Genomic DNA, 18,066 nt, shown 5'->3' with positions numbered 1-18,066 from the left:
CATGTATAGTCCTATGGACGACTCATAATTCATTGGCAGACTGGTGGGGAGACTTTGAATATACACATGCATACATAGACTTTTCAGTCTACAAAACATGCATATATAGACTTTTCAGTCTACAAAGAAAGGGACTCAAGTGCTCATCTCAAAAAAATTGGAGACTTATATGAATAATTCTTTCAATACTGTGTAGATTTTTTTTTTTTGAATATATACTAGCGGTGATTTTTCAATTCTCTTTCANATAAAAATACAAACCTAAAAAATGTGATTAGAGAGGGAAAAAAATTGAGACTTTTTCTTAAAATGTGAAATAAAGAATACGTTAGGAGCAAGAAAAAAAATCTAAAAATTTGTGGACTGGTCTGAGTTTAGCGTAGTTATGTGTCTTGTAATTGCAAGCATTTGTGATATTTTGGAGTTTAGGTCTAGCTGATTACAATGTAGAAGCAATGACAAAGTTGAATCTAAAATGTTGGGGGGAGTAATTAATATGGAAGACTAAAATGTAGAGACTAGAGTTAGCCCACATGATGGTTGGGACTGACTTTGAAATTACCGTGTTGCTGAGGTTAACATGTATAGTCCTATGGACGACTCATAATTCATTGGCAGACTGGTGGGGAGACTTTGAATATACACATGCATACATAGACTTTTCAGTCTACAAAACATGCATATATAGACTTTTCAGTCTACAAAGAAAGGGACTCAAGTGCTCATCTCAAAAAAATTGGAGACTTATATGAATAATTCTTTCAATACTGTGTAGATTTTTTTTTTTTGAATATATACTAGCGGTGATTTTTCAATTCTCTTTCACTCTTCCATTCCAAACAGTTCCATTTTTTTTTTACTCCTTAACACCATATAAAAGCTTTTTTTTTTTTTTTCTTTTTTTTTTGAGAGTCGACACCATATAAAAGCTATTACTTCAAACCCCAATTCATTCAATATTTTCCTAATCAAATTTCAATATGTGAGGCCCCATACCTTGATCTATTAATTACATTTCAATTTAGCTGGGTCAGCTCACTTGCGTCATTAAATAAGCCAATTAAGTAGAACAATGATGAGTAATTCTGGTGCCACATTCAATTACATAACTTTGTCTATGGGTCCGTTTGGATTGAACTTATTGTTGCTGAAACTGAAAACTGAAAACTGAAAATACTGTAGCAAAATAATTTTTAAATGTGTAAATAGTACCGCAGGACCCATTTTTAATATTTTTTAGTGCGTGAACAGTGCCAAACAGTGTATGAACAGTATTTTTGTCTCTGAACAGTAAAATCATGTGATTTTACTGTTCACTTTCCGGAAAAAAAAAAAAAAAAAAAGCAACAAAACGCAAAACGTGGACTCAGCAAAACGCTGAGTCCAAACGCCCTCTATAACTCGTCCATGTGGTAAGTTGTGGTTGGTAGAGGGGTGTCTTCACGTGGACCCACCATCACCCTTCCACCAACCACAACTCGCAACATAAACGAGTTGTGAGCAAAATTGTGTAATTGAGTGTGACACCAAAATTTTTCAACAAAAAGTCTCAAAAACAGAGAGAAAAAAAGAAAAAAAAAAGAAAAGAAAAAAGAAACTTGTACGAAAGGATATTCTCACAATCCACACATTCTCACTTTCACCACCAATCCTCCAAATTTTCATTGCCTCGGAATTTCCCCAAAATATTAGCATGGAGATCCTACTTTATTATTCTCACTTGCAAAATTAGATATAACAATGCTTGTAATATAAAATTTTTTGTAACTAATGATATGATAAATTGCAATTACAGCAGTATCATAACTTTCATTAACATACTGTAACTATCAAATAAAAAATAAAAAAAGCAAATATATTGTAACTCAATCACAATGTGTAATGTGTAAAGTGTAAACAGTTTTTTGTACCTAGAATAATTGATTCACAAAAGTTGGGTCGTTGCATGCATCTGTCATCATCAAAGCTAGAGAACAAATACGATTTTCCCTTAAATTGTTGACATATTAAGATATGGGCCATATCGGCAGATGGCAATCTCATGAAGTTATCCAAGTTAAGCATATAGGACGATAAACGAGAACTATATCAATTGAGAATTTAAAATCGAAACATATGTAAGTATAACCACTCCACCCAATCTAATAAGAACCATGTATGTTTATAAGAGATTAAATATATAAGTTTATTTCGATTTTTTTTTTTTAACGATGCCACTAATTTTATATATGTGTTCTTAATTTATTTTTTGAGATAATTTTTTTTTTTAATGCTCCATCACACTACAAAACGCGGGCCCACTAGGCCGTGTTTTTTTGGGCCGCATTTATTAAAACGCGGCCCCAGACAGGCTAAAGCCCCGTTTTAAAAACGGGGCCATAGCATGGGTCTAAAGCCGCGTTTAAAACGCGGCCCAAGCCCCTTAGCTATGGCCCCGTTTAAAATCACGGCCTAAGGACCTGCGTGTTTTTTTTTTTTTTTTTTAATCTTAAGTTCTAAAAGTAAAAAACCACCGTGATCACACACAACTCCTAGCCATCACACACAACCTCCATGATCTGAAGCCGGCCGATACATCGCAACCCATCGCAACCCTTCGCTTCCCTCATCTCCTCCACCACCATCTCCGCCGACCTCCACCAGATCCCTCCCTCCACCTCTCTCTTCCAAACCACCGGCGTTGTTTCGATTCTGTAGATCCCTTCGCTATCATTGAACGCCGCCGTCAGCCTCCATCGATCTGAAGCCCGATATATCTTGGTGAGTCTAAGTTCTCTATCTTGGTGAAAACTCTACAAGTTTTGCCTAATGTGTCTTCCAGTTTCTTTTTTTCTTTTTCCAAATTAATTGGGTATTTGTTTCCTGAAAAAAATGAGCTGTCTTATAACTGTTGAATGTGATTATACACACTATCTAGATGAAATAATTGATGGGTTATGTTTCATATGTGTTCTTTCAATGACTTTTATATAGATTTTGGTTAGATATAGAAGATTAAGATTCAGAGTTTGCTTTTCCCTTATATTGGCATTTGGGCAGTATATATATATATATATATATTTATGTTTATATTTATATTTATATTTATCTCTCTCTCTCTCTTCAAGGAGTTTGATTTGAAATTGTGAGTAAAAAAGTGGCCTTGCTTGTTTTGTGGAGTGTAATTTGTTAATGGGTATGCTTGGGTTTCTCATCTATATGATGGATGAGGATCACAAATTCACAATCTTATAGCCCTTGATGGCAATGCAATGGCTTTAGTATCATGATTGTTTACTGTTTCATTGTTTAATCACACGTGTGATATTAGAGGAGGACCATCTGACCTCTCTACCATGCTCTACCATGACCTCTCTACCACCTTGCCCCACCCACATACCACCACCACCATATAAACATCCCCCTCCACCGCAGCCTACCCAACACAGACATACATATACACCTTCACTACCACCACTACCCATACCAACATGTCATCCCTACAATCCATATCACCCCCCTTTACCTTTTTTCACACCACCTCAATTTTTTTGGCCAACCTTTGGCCAAGGACCGCCACCACCCCCCTTGATACCTGCACCCATAGATTCCCCTCACTCAAACTTACAACCCAAGTTCACCAGTACTCCCACACAGCCACCTAACGCTTCACATCCCTCAACATTACAACCCATTGTTACTCCCACACAGCCACCTAAACCTCAACAACCCAAGCCTAAACCTCAGTCAGGGGGGTTAGAGAGGTTTTCAGCTGTCTTTCATATTGATTCAAAGGTTTTTTCTTTAGCTTTTGATGGTGGTAGGATAGATTCCTATGCTATTCATGAACGACGGGGTAAGTTCCATGGCTCCATTAGGGTGGGTCGTTTGGGTTTGGATTGGATTATTGCTTGTATAGCAGATCTAGATCAGTGGAACTGTCGAAAACAACCTTTTTTCAAACGTTTACGTGAGAATTCTAAGCTTTTGGAGTTTGCCAATAGATTTAACAAGGGTGGCCTATTTGTGGAAATCTCTGAATATCACAATGGTGCAAGAAGGGGTTGCCTACGTGTTCCAGAGGGGAATAAGATAGGTGGTTGGACTTTGTTTGGAAGAAGATTACGTGACTATTTTTTGGGGAAGTCGAATGCTGGACCGGTGGAGAAGGTGGTGGCCGGAGGCGGAGAGTTTGAAAAAACAGGTGACATGCAAAATCCCCAAGTTTGGAAAAAATTAAAGGGCCACGAAAATAAAGGGAGTAATTTACGTTTTGTGAAATATCTTCCAAATATAATTGGTCAACATAATCAGTTTGAGCCTTTGGGGGGATTTGATGATGTTTCCAAAAAGGTTAGATCTGCTAGTGTGTCAACAGCTGGTAGGCCTGTCCGTTTGAGCCATTTAAAATGGACCCAGGCCCACTTTTGTTTGAAAATATCTATTGACTTAATGGGTGAGGGTAAGAGGACTGTTTCTTGGGGTAAGTTTCAGCCCACTGTAAGCAGACCTGATCAAGCCCACCAGCCCAGTTGTGAAAATGGGTCGGGCCAGCCCTCTTTGGCCATCTCAAGACACATTCAAATAGGAGATGGGCCCGAGGACTTGCAAACTTCGGAGTGGGGATTGGGGAAGGATCGGGAACTCACGAAGACGAAGAAGGGGAGATTCCAAGCTCCGGTGAGGGATTGGGTGGCTCCCCTATTGCCGATATGCACTCCGATGAGGGACCGACTCACAAGGAAGAGTCCAGGGAGTTCCAGAGCTCCGGTGCGAGACTTAGTGGCCTTTCTGTGACTAATATGAAGCTCGACGGCCATGTTTTGAGTTCAGAGGATCACGGCACTGCTGTGGAGGCAGGTTTGAGTGTCGAACCAGCACACTCTCCTGCTGTCGCTGATCAAATCGTGGACCATGGGGTTGGTTGTTTGGTTGCCGATACAGATAATGGAGATTGTTCGACAACCGTTGATGATTCTGGGTGCTCAGTTCAGGTTCAGAGCCAAGTGAGGGGGGGTTCGGACTTGTATTTTCCTATTTCTGAGGTGGGTTGTGGTTTGGGTGACTCTGAGACTCCTAGACTGATTTGGGATGCTACTTTGCTTTCGGGTAAGGGTGAGGAGGCTGTTAACCCTGAAGCTATTACACCTCTGGCTCTGTGGGACCCAAATGGTTCTTTTGATCTTGTCTCTATGGAAGATGGTTCGGATGGGGTTTCAGTGGAAGAGGTTATGGAGCCATCAGAATGGGTGAGTAGGAAGATTAGAGATTTTAGTACTTATGTGGGTTTCCCTATTGATTGCTGTGAGAATCAGTGTATTGATTTTTTTCAAAAACTTGAGAGGGTTTGGGAGCAGCAAGCAACTGCTGTCACTACTCGTCGGGTAAGCAATTCAAACCAAAAGGGGTTGAGAGAATTAAGAAATTTGTTTTCATCTATTAATTACGATGGACATTCTGGTAGAAGTTCTAGAGGCAGTTTGAAATCCTCTAGTTTGGGTTCGTCTGTTGGTAAATGAATTTAAAAATGCTGTCATGGAATGTGAGAGGTTTGAACAATCCTCATAAGAGAGATGTTGTAAAGAACCTTTTACAGGAATGGAAGTGTGATATTGTATGTGTTCAAGAAACTAAACTAGATAGTACCAGCTCTAGTATGGTTAAAAGTCTCTGGGGTAGCCCTTTTGTAGGTTGGGGGGCTTTAGACGCCATACATACAGCTGGGGGGGTCATTTTGATGTGGGACAAAAGGGTTTTTGAGAGAGTAGATTCTGTGGTTGGAAGTTTTTCAATTTCTGTTGTGTTGAAGGGTGTGGTAGATGGCTTTGAATGGATTTGTTCAGGGGTTTATGGACCAACTGATGGAAGTCTTAGAGATGCTATGTGGGCAGAATTAGACTTAGTGAGATCACGGTGGGCTGGGGCTTGGTGCTTGTTGGGAGATTTCAATGTTATCCGTTATCCGGCTGAGAGACTTGGCTGTAACTCTTTTAGTCCAGCTATGTTTAAATTCTCGGATTTCATTGCTAAACATTCGCTGATTGATTTGCCTTTGGTAGGAGGTGAATATACTTGGTTTCGAGACTCTGACAGTCCTTCTATGTCCAGACTAGATAGAGTTTTGATGACAGCAGATTGGGAAGAGCATTTCTTAGATGTGACTCAAAGAACTCTCCCTAGGGTGGTGTCGGATCATTGTCCTTTGCTAGTGGAGGCAGGTGGTTTGTCTAGGGGAAAGAGCCCTTTTAGATTTGAAAATATGTGGTTAAAGGTGGAGGGTTTTGTGGATAAGGTTCGTCAGTGGTGGAATGGTTATCATTTTGTGGGACCTCCAAGTTACGTTCTAGCTTGTAAATTGAAAGCCCTTAAAAGGGATTTGAAGCATTGGAACAAGCACGTTTTTGGAGATGTAGCTTTTAGGAAAAAGAGTCTGTTGACCGAGCTCTTAGACCTTGACTTGAGAGAAGAGCTGCAGGTGTTGACTCAAGAGGATAGGGCTAGAAGATTGGTGGTTAAATCTGATATAGATTTTCTGGCTTCCTTGGAAGAGATTTCTTGGAGGCAGAAGTCAAAGGCTCTTTTTATCAAAGAAGGTGATAACAACACAAGATTCTTTCATAGAATTGCTAATTCCCATAGGCGAAACAATCAGATTAGGGGTGTGGAGGTGGATGGCTCTCTTTTTGAGGAGGAGTCAGATGTTAGGGGTCAGGTGGTGGATTTTTACAGGAGATTATATCAGGAACCGGAAACTTGGAGACCTACTATTGATGGGTTAGAGTTTGCTTGTCTTGACGAATCTGAGAGGGCTATGTTGGAGAGAGAGTTCGAGAAGGAGGAGATTATTGAGGCCCTCAAGGAGGCGGAAGGTGATAAGGCTCCTGGGCCAGATGGATTTACTATGGCATTCTTTCAGAAATGCTGGAGTGTTTTAGAAGGGGATATATTGGCCTTCTTCAAAGATTTTCACAGTCAGTGTGTTTTTGAGAAATCTCTGAACGCCACTTTTCTGTGTTTGATCCCCAAGAAGACTAATGCAGTTAATATCAAAGATTTTCGCCCCATTAGTCTTGTGGGCAGCCTTTATAAACTGTTAGCTAGGGTGTTGGCTCATAGGCTTTGAGGAGTTTTGGATAAATTGATCTCTGACTCTCAAAATTATTTTGTGGGAGGGAGACAAATCCTTGATTTGGTTCTGATTGCTAATGAATGCTTAGACAGCAGGTTGAAGAGTGGTATTCTTGGTGTTATAATAAAGTTGGACATTGAGAAGGCTTATGATCATGTGAATTGGAATGCACTTTTTTATCTTATGGATAGGATGGGCTTTGGGGCAAGGTGGAGTAGGTGGATTAAGGCATGCATCTCTACAGTTAAATTCTCTGTTCTGGTTAATGGATCTCCTGCAGGTTTTTTTGGTAGTTCTCATGGTCTTCGCCAAGGGGATCCTCTGTCTCCACTTTTATTTCTTATGATTATGGAAGTGTTGAGTAGACTGTTGAAGAGGACAGAAAATGGTGGTTTTCTTTGTGGATTTAAAGCGGGATCACATAGACATGGGGTATCCATATTTCTCACCTTCTTTTTGCTGATGATACTGTATTGTTTTGTGATGCTTCTAGGGAATAGTTATTATACGTGCGGATGGTGTTGATCTTCTTTGAAGCTATTACAGGCCTGAAAGTTAATGTAGGCAAGAGTGAGATTGTTCCTGTTGGTGATGTTGGGGATTTGAATGGTTTGGCTCGTATCCTTTGTTGCAAGGTGGGCACTCTGCCTATGAGATATTTGGGCATGCCTCTTGGGGCACACTACAAGGATTCATCAATTTGGAATCCTATTATTGAAAAGATGGAGAAAAGGTTGGCTGGATGGAAAAGACTATATTTGTCTAAAGGAGGTAGGCTTATTTTGTTAAAAAGTACCCTATCGAGTCTTCCCACCTACTTTTTATCGTTGTTTACCATCCCTCAGGCTGTGGCTGCAAGAATTGAAAGAATTCAGAGGAATTTCCTTTGGGGGGCCTCAGAGGATGTTTTTAAATATCCTTTAGTTGCTTGGGATAAGGTATGCTTGCCAGTTGAATGTGACGGTTTGGGAATCCGGAGTGTTGGGCTATTTAACAAGGCTTTGCTTGGGAAGTGGTTGTGGCGGTTTGGGAAAGAAAATCATAGATTATGGCGTCAGGTTATAGCAGACAAATATGGAGAGGCAAGAGGAAGCTGGTGCACTAGAGGGGTAAGAGGTGCTCACGGGTGTGGGTTATGGAGGAGTATTAATGAAGGATCAGAGAAATTCTTTAGCCAGATTTTGTTTAATGTGGGGGAGGGCAGCCGTGTTAGTTTTTGGCATGACCCATGGTGTGGGCCTACTCCTTTGAAGGAACTCTTCCCTTCCATGTATAACTACTCTGTTTCTAAAGAAGCATGTGTCTCTGACGTGGTTGTAACAAATTCAGAAGGAGGTAGGAGCTGGAATTTATTGTTTCGGCATGGTCCTTAGGATTGGCAAGCAAACACTGTCTACTCTTTCTTTGAGTTTATTTATTCCTCTATGCCGAGGGGTGAGGGGGATGATCAGTTGGTTTGGAGATTGACTACATCTGGTGTTTTTGATGTGCGCTCTTTTTATAAGCTATTATCTAGTCCTCCTACTGATGCCTTTCCTTGGGAGTGTATATGGCGTACTAAGGTGCCTAGACGGGTGTCTTTTTTCTTATGGACAGCAGCTAATGATGGGATACTCACCATTGACAACCTTATTAAGAAAGGTCAGTTTTTGGTTAATCGGTGTTGCTTGTGTTGTTGTGATGGGGAATTAGTGGACCACCTTCTTCTTCATTGTAAGTTCTCTTATGCCTTATGGTGTGAAGTTTTTGCAGTGTTTGGGATCCATTGGGTCATGCCAAGGTAGTGAAATCTTTTTTCTTTGTTTGGAGAAACTGGTTTGGAAAGCATCTTTCAATCATTTGGAACATGGTCCTGGCATGTTTAATGTCGTTAGTCTGGCAAGAACGTAATGCTCGCATTTTTGAAGACAAGGCGAGAACTGAGCACATAAAATGTTTATTTTTTCGTACTTTGTTTCTTTGGGCTCGTATTTGGGGGTGTACGAATTGTACTGCTGTAGCTGATTTTTTAGTTTCTATTTCTTTTAGCTCTTGATCTTCTTGTATTTGTTTCATTGTTCATCATGTTCACCATCGTGAACATAATAGCACAATTTTTCAATAAAAGTCTTATTACCTATAAAAAAAAAAGATCTGTCTTACATTTTTCTCATTCATTGCACTAAGAATAATGTCACATGTTTGTTGCTTTCCTCTTTATAGAAATTCTAATAGGCAAATTTTGAGCTACTGCATATCAAAGTTTTCTATGATTACTATGGTGTTAATTATAATGGCTCTTTCATTTATGTCAAGGTCCTAGCTTAACTTAGAAATAACTCTATGTATTACTTGTGAAATTTTGTTCTTGCGGCAGAGAGTTGATGATGGTTTTGATTGAGTTTGTTGCGGCGGCGGAGACATCCATGGTTTTGAGTAAATTGTAGAGAGATTTTCACAGACAGAGAGAGGGAGTTTGAGTTTTGTTGTGGCGAGATATTTTATAATGGGTCGGTGTTGTGGTTAGTTTTTTTTTTTTTTTTTTTTTTTTTNAGAACCAACTTGACTATTGGCTCTCTGAGCTGAAGTTCTGCTGTCTGAAGGTCTTTCAGCAACCCTGAAATGAATATGTGCACATAAGAACCATACCAGAACAACAAGAAGTTATAAATAAAAAGACATGAATAACTGCAGAAACTGAAAGTACCATCATAATGCATTAACATTCAAATTTATTTAATTTATAATTAAGCCCAGGAAGTACTAAAAAACACATGATTTTACTTGAGAAACACATGATTTTACAAAGGATGCTGCCTAAAACAGTCAACCACTCATATCAAGATTGGAAAAAAATTACTTAATTACACAAATAGGCCTTTCAACACCATCAAAATTTCTACCATTCGTCTCTCACGAAACAGTCCACAACACACAAAAGGGAGTAGCATTCCAAACCCAACAATCCACAATATTTTGAGTAAATTTCTAAAGATAAGGATTATCAGAAAAAAAAAAAACAAATGACCAGAACTAGAGACAGATAAGGAATCTAAAAATAAAAAACGGAGACAAAAAAGGTGCACACTCAGCACAGAAAAAACAGAAACTGAAAGTCACAGTCATAGACCATTATTGCAAAATAGCAAAATAGGTAGCCACCGGAGCCAAATTTTTTTTTTTTTTTTTTTTTTTCAAATGCTTGTAATTATCCTTATAAATGAAATCCATACGGAAGCCTGGAGATTGATTTGGCTACTAGCTTTCTTTACACTATGTTTATATTGTTGTATCTTTACATTTGTTTTTCTATAATTCAAAGTACCTACGGGATCCATCTTTTCACTATCAAAAATTAATTTTTTCTCCTCCACCGTAGGGTCCATAATATTGTCACCAGGATAGTGGACAACTATTTGTTCTGTTCTTTGTCAAAAGGTTTGAAGGCCAACAAGGTGGAGATCTAGTTATGAAGGTTGTGAGGGTTGAGAAGATCTACTCTTAGTTCAAATTATATCCAAGCCACACACACTTGCCAAAAGGGAACTTGAGGAAAAGGTAATCAAAACTTTCTTCCTCTTGATTGCAAAAGAGGACTTGTCTTATATGGTTTCAGCCAGATTTTGGTCCTGAGCAACAGCGAAACACTTGTCTTATAAAAAAAATTTACTCATGTATACATATTGTTTAGTTCATGCATAGAGTGACAAAATCTCTTATATTCTTAGTTAATTAGGGTATCATGCATATGAACTGTTTGACGTAGGATTGTTTTTTTTTTTTTTTGATAGGACTTTTCTGAGTGCTTGTATTCAAAGCAACTGAGTTAGACTAGTTTTGTACTTCTATCAGGGCCCAATGTGCCATCTGGGCTTCCTTGAAGCAGTGCTTGATTCGGGGTTTGGGGAATTTTCTCCAACAAGTCCCTGCAATTATCAACAAAAGAGTCAATCTCACTATTAGTCATGGATCAATTATTTAGGAGGACTGTTATAGCGGAGACATCAACTTTAATCTCTACTATATGAAGACATAGTTTATGGCAGAGCATGAGTCCATCCCTTAATGCCTAGAATTTGGTAGCAAAGCTTGAGGTCAGGCCGATAGATCTAGTGAAGCCACTTATCCACTCCCCGTGGCAGTCTCTAATTATGCCCTCCCCTTCCAGCTAGCCCCAAATTCCCAAGAGTAGAGCCATCCATGTTGAGTTTAGACCATTCCGAAGGTGGTTAAGACCAACCCACAACTATCAAGGAGGAGTTTTAGGGGTTTCATGATCCAGAACAGAATAGAAAAAACTTGGCAACTTGATTCTCAACGGCCTTGTGTAGGTTAAAGGATGCAGGGCTTTGGAATAACCTCTTGTTTCTATATAGCCACAAGTTCCAGATTTCAAAGAGGAAGGAGGCCCAATGGTAGCCTTTTCCAGGTGTTAGTGAGGAATAGCAGGAATTTAATTATAGTCATTCAACAATACCAAGGTCAAAAGATTGTCGAAGATGAAGGGGGCAATTTGCTTCGGCTTAGAACCTTGTAGCAATAAGACAGACTCTGAGGACATGAGTAATGGATTTGTTAGGTTCTTAAGAGTTAGGAACTAATGTATTTAGAACTCTAATGTGTAATGTTGGCAAACCATGATCAAACAGGTTGTTTAGTCTTGTTTAGGCTTGCTTAAAGTTGTGTCTTTTATGTAAAGATGGAATCGAATGGTTGCAGAAGTATTAGTTTCGGCTTGGCTCGATCGATCAAAACTTAGGCTCAATCAATCGAATCTCGGATTGAATGTTTTTTTTTTTTGCAGAATTTCCAACTCAGCCTAAGCCCATTAAGGATTAGGGTTTTAGATCTAATTCTCCTAGTATATAAAGAAAAACCTAGCCACATTTTTTAGAGGAGTTCCGGTTGCTCATATTGCTGTTTGTGTAAATCTCTTGTGAGATCTGTGAGGAGCTTTCCTTCACACAAGCTTAGGATTATCAAGGAGGAGATTTCTTCAAGAACTTGATGATCATTCAGTTGCTGCACTAAAGAGCTTAAAGGTACGCAAGCAGGGGTGCTTGTACTTGCTGGAGAATCCAAGAAAGAATGAGTCCGTGGTCTCGGAGCTTGCATGTGGTTGTGTCAATAAGTTTCTACTGGTGAGTAGTAATAGAATGTTAGTGGTCTAAATTCTATTGTAAAATTTCAATTTTTTTTTTTATAGTGGATTCAAGTTTACCTTGAGAATAGTTAGGTTAAATCCTTCCCAGGTTTTTTACCGGTTTGGTTTTCCTGGGCGATCATATTTTTGTGTTATTTATGTTTCTGCTACTATACTTGATATGATTGTTTGATTGTGATAACATAGATCTGAAATTTGGACTAAATAATCACTTGGCTAATTTACTAGGTTAATCCGGTTGTGTTTCTGTGAGGAGCTTTCCTTCACACAAGTTTAAGATTATCAAGGAGGAAATTTCTTCAAGAACTTGATGATCATTTAGTTGCTGCACTAAGGAGCTTAAAGGTACGCAAGCAGGGGTGCTTGTACTTGCTAGAGAATCCAAGAAAAAAGGAGTCCATGGTCTCGGAGCTTGCACGTGGTCGTGTCAGTAAGTTTCTACTGGTGAGTAGCAATAGAATGTTAATGGTCTAAATTCTATTGTAAAACTTCAATTATTTTTATAGTGGATTCAAGTTTACCTTGAGGATAGCTAGGTTAAATCCTCCCCAGGTTTTTTACCGGTTTGGTTTTCCTTGGCGATCATATTTTTGTGTTATTTATGTTTCTGCTGCTATACTTGATATGATAGTTTGATTGTGATAACCTAGATCTGAAATTCGGACTAAGTAATCACTTGGCTAATTTACTAGGTTAATTCGGTTGTGTTTTAAAGGGTCTAAAAATATACAAGTGGTATCAAAGCGGGTAGCTCTTTGTTTGTAGATTTTTTGATCTCTGAACTGATCCTTGACCCCCTGTTGTCATGGATAATTTGAAGTGTCTTTCTGATAATGTTTCTGCTTATGCCTCTGTTGATTTTATTGATGCCCGTGAAACTCTTCGTAAGGAATTATTGAAATTTACAAAAATTTCTAAGAAATTTAAGGAAGAGTTAAAATTGGCTAATCTTGAAAAAGAGGAATTGGTTGTTAGATTAGATGAATCTAATAAAAAGAACGAATTTTTGAGAAATCAAATTTCCTCTCAAGATGAGAAGATGAAAAGTTTGGAACAAGAGTTAGTTGAATCTAAAGCTGAAATTGAAAATTTGACTAGTACCAAGTCTGCTGTCGATAACAGAAGTGTTTTTGTTTCTCTTAAACCTAAAACTGAGAAAGTTTATATCCCTCATTTCAAGAGGAATAATAAAAAAAAGGTTTATTTTACTAGGTTAGACAAAGGTAAAAGTTCTGATGTAGACACTGAAATTTCTAAACCTATGTTTAAACCTACTGCTAGTGTGCATAATAAATTTGATTTTGTGCCTACTTGTCATCTTTGTGGTGCTGTTGGTCATATTAGACAAAATTATTATTTGTTGAGGCAAAAACCAAAATCTGAGACTAGATTTGTTGTTAGGAATATTGATATTCCTAAATTTGTTCCTGTTTGTCACTTTTGTGGTGTCTCTAGTCACATTTGTCCTAATTGTCATAAATTGAAATTTAAACATTTTGTATTTCAATCTAGGATATGTGATGATATTTCTCCTGCCATTAGTCCATATAAATTGTTTCACATTCTTTTGAAAAATTTGAGCTTGTTGGCTTGTGAAAGGAATTTGTAGGATTTCAGTCATTCTCAGAAGATTGGTGTAATCTCTAAAATACACTCTGCTTCACATGGATTTTCAACTAGAACGCTGAAGACTTGTGTTATATGGGTGAGAAAATATTCTCTAAGGTGAGTGTTGCTGACTTGTCCCTAATTTAATTCTTTCAATTATTTGTGGACATGCTTTCTGTTTTTGGTTGTTTTGTTTTTTAATTTTTTTTTATTATTTAAAAAAAAAATCCAAAAACATTGAAATTTTTCAAAAAGACAAAAATATTTTATTTTGAGTCTTTTTTTTTTTTTTTTTTTGAGGATTACATGAGTTATAATATCTCTCTCTTGATTTAGAACATGTTTGACATTGTGGAGAAACTTGAATAGTATCTGTTCTATAAGTGCTAAGCTATTTCTAATTTTGTGTAAGTATGTACTAGTTTGTACATGTAGTCATGGGTTAATTTGTGTGATGATCAATTGGTCAATTTTTTATAAAAACGAAAAAGTGGTTTTTCAAATTTTGGGGTTTTTGTTAGAAACTCTATGCTCAAGTCAATTTTGTGAATTTGAACTTATATTGAATTTAGTTTCTCTGCATTAGAGCATGCATCATGACATATTTTTTCATGCATCATGTATGTTTAGGATTTACATGCATTGCATTGATTTCTGTATCCATCTTGCAGTTTTGCAGTCATATCTCTCATTGTTTTTACACATGCTTACACTTTGCTAAAATTGGGTACTAAACTTGATTTAAAAATTGATTGATTAATTTCTAAGTTATGTACTTTTTAGTATATGCTATTTTTTATGTGTGAACTGCAGAAAATATTTTTCTTAAGAGATATGATGGATAATCAATGTGCAAATATTTTCTCTACTTATGCAACTGTTTATGGGCCACATTGTGTCAAGTTTGCATTTATTGAAAGAGAGAATATTTTTCTTCAAGTGTATCCTCACCTTAGTTTTTATCTTTGGTTTTGTGTGTCCCCCCTCCACTTCCAAATTTTTTCCCCAAAAATTGTTTTGTTTTTCCTATTTTTATAAGGGGAGAAGCTTGTTTTTACCCTTTGTTATTCCTAGGGGGAGTTGTCTCAATTTTCTATAGAGTTAAATTGTTTTGTGTTCCCTTCATTCTTGAAAGCTCGGAAATGTGTCGAAAATACACGAGTTGTTTAGACCCCTAAATTAAAGTTACGGCTTGGGTGATTTTACACTAACTTAATACTAAGTGCGGAATAGTGTAAACACAAGCGTATAAGCAAGACAACTACTCTAATCCATACTTAAAGCAACACACCAGTAAAAATGAAATAACAAGAGTAGGGAAGAGAGATGCAAACACAGATAACACTGAGGCATGTTATCGAAGAGGAAATTAAAGAACTCAGTGAAAAACCTCTTCCCCACCCTCCAAGTGGAAATCGATCCACTAGACAATCAGTTCGGATACAAGGGTGAGCAAGAGACCTTCTAAGCCTAACCTACCCTTTGTATCTAAGCCCTCTAAGCTCCTACTCCAACAAGGTTTCTCGGAACCGTGTCTTGTCTATTTCTCCAGATCCCGCAACAAGCTCCATATTGCATCTGCCATTCTAGGCTTCTTCCAATACTTCCCAGCAGCATCAAAACTTCACTTGACACTCTCAAAGGGTGTGGTAAGTGTTTGGGCTATCAACCTTTCAATGGTATGGAAATGGAAAGGTAGGAGATGAGGAAATTCCCAAAACAAATATGTAGAGGATTGTGGGTATAACAATCTCTAACTCTTAAGGTGTTTGGCTAAGGTTTTCTCTCAAAAGCTCTCCTTTACATTTGTGGATAATGTGGGTATAAATAGTGTAGGCACAAAAAGTGTGTATCAGACTGGACAGGCTGGCAAAACAGAATGTCTCGTGGGTGTCTCACGGGAAGGCCTTACTCGCGAGACACAGTTGTCTCCAACTGGCCTGACTCTTCGCATTCTAGCATGTGCAAGGCACATGATATACTTCGCAGGATGCTGAGTCGCGAGATACCTGCGAAACCTTCTTCAGTCTTCAAATGCTTGAGTTTTCACACTACTTTCTCTATCACACAACCCTTTCAATGAAATCCCACAATAAATATAGGGTACAACAGATTGAATATAATTACAATCAAATTTGTCACGAAATATAAGCTAACAAAACATATAGTTGTAAATAACAACTTTACAATCTCCCTCGTTAGCTATTCTGTGACAAAACCCCTAAAACAGACTCTAGACTTAAACGTGAGTTTGGGAACAGTGGCAAAACTCACTCAAACCTAATCTAGAAGTTGTGAAGCACTTACAAGCTTATACCTGTTACTTGAAACACTTGCACACAAACAAAACTTTCATTAAGCTTATGACAAGTTAAACATAAGGAATGTACATGAGCAAGTAAAGTACGATCAATTCTGTAAGCACATCATAACATGTAAGCATATCTTGATCAAACAAAAACAGTCATTAACGAATGACTACAATGAACATTTAGCAAGTAAATGCTCATCTGGACACGCAATGCAATTAAGAACAATCCATAGGATCAATTGCGTGTCCAACACTCAACCAATGAAAAATACACGAAGTACTTGCATCTAGGATAAAAGATCCTACTAGGGCACAAGAGTGAGGTACTTAAGACATAATAGCAATATCTTAAAAGTACAAAAAAATGCTACAAAGCATAGAGATAAACAAAAATACTGATAATAAACTGAACTTAAAACCAGAGTGTCAAAGCTTTAAACAAAAGTAGTAAAATCATAACACAGCAGTTATAAAAACAACAAAAATGAACAGTTTATGAACCAATAACCAATGCTTATAAGTATAAAACTATGCTCCCCCTAACACTATGCAAGCTCTTCCGCAGCTCTCCCTCAAAATTGTCTCCCCTTTTTGACCGAAATGGACAAAGAGGCTAGAACTTATCAGAATCGAAATTTGAACCATGCATCGAGGACAAGTCACTGATCTGGGAAGATAACGCAGTGATCTGTCCCTGGATGTATGCAAACTGGGTTGCGGTGTACTGCACATGGGAGTCAAGAACTGAAGACATCTGGTCCATCATAGCTAGTAGTTGATCAAGTCTGTCTATGCCTCGTGTTGGTGTAGAAGATGATGGCTGTGCTGAAGTCTCAGGAGTAGAAGTGAACCTATCAATCTCCTCCTTTGTATCTCCTTCCTCCTGCTCAACTTGTGGTTATGGTATGGTATGCACACCAGTCTTGGATTCCTTGATGTGTGCTGTGCTCCTAGTCAATGTATGGGCACTAATGGGGTAGTCTCTCTGAACCACAGTGAGACCACTTGGAAGTTTCAACTTTGTCTTTGCAATGAGTCCCATAATCAATGTGGGAAAAGGCATGACAGTCCTTGAATTCTGTTTTTCAATGCTCTTCTTCAGAATGTGGAAGATGTGGCTACATATATCAATCTCCTTGTGAGTAAAAAGGTCGTAGAGAAACCTCATCCTCGGAGCTAATAATGTGGTGAGGTTGGTGACCGAATATAAGTTATGGATCATCACATAACTCAATGTCCTCAATTCTGGAGAAAAACGGATTGTATCCATTGATGATTTCTTTGGTGAACCACCAAGAATCTTTATCATTTCCTTAGTAGATCCCAACCTCCCTTCATATTGGATTGACATAAGCAGAGAGGGAGGACGAATCTCCAAAAATTCTTGAATACTATCCCTCATGATCATGAACTCCTTGTGCCTCACCCAGCAAACTATATTGTCATCTTCCACAATAGCATTTGAGAAAAATTCTCGAATGATCTCGGAATACACAACCCTAACCGGGTTCAACAACTTGGTCCAAGTCCTTTCTTTGAACACTTCAGGGATGAATGTGTCCTCAAGGGTCTCTAGCTGAACCAACCTTTCCATGATAATGGTTGCTCTTTTGTAGCAATCATTGTACTTCATGTCAGCATTAGCAGACTTGAAATTGTCTAAATCAGTGCGAGGATGCTTTATGGTTTTCTTGGTTGCAGAATGTTTGGTTGGAGACATCTGCACAATTGAGCACAGAACAGATAAAAACATGTGCAAAACACAAAAACTTGATTAGATTCAAGTTAGTTCAAAATAGGGTAAAACTAATTGAAAACAGAGTACAAATACTTCAAACCAACATGCTAAAACAGTTAAACCAAGAACATAAAGACACAATGCATGAGGATAAGTAG

Source organism: Quercus suber, unplaced genomic scaffold, assembly GCF_002906115.3.
Source record: "Quercus suber isolate HL8 unplaced genomic scaffold, Cork oak 2.0 scaffold_673, whole genome shotgun sequence".
NCBI lineage: Eukaryota > Viridiplantae > Streptophyta > Magnoliopsida > Fagales > Fagaceae > Quercus > Quercus suber.
Note: the sequence above shows the minus strand (reverse complement) of the source record.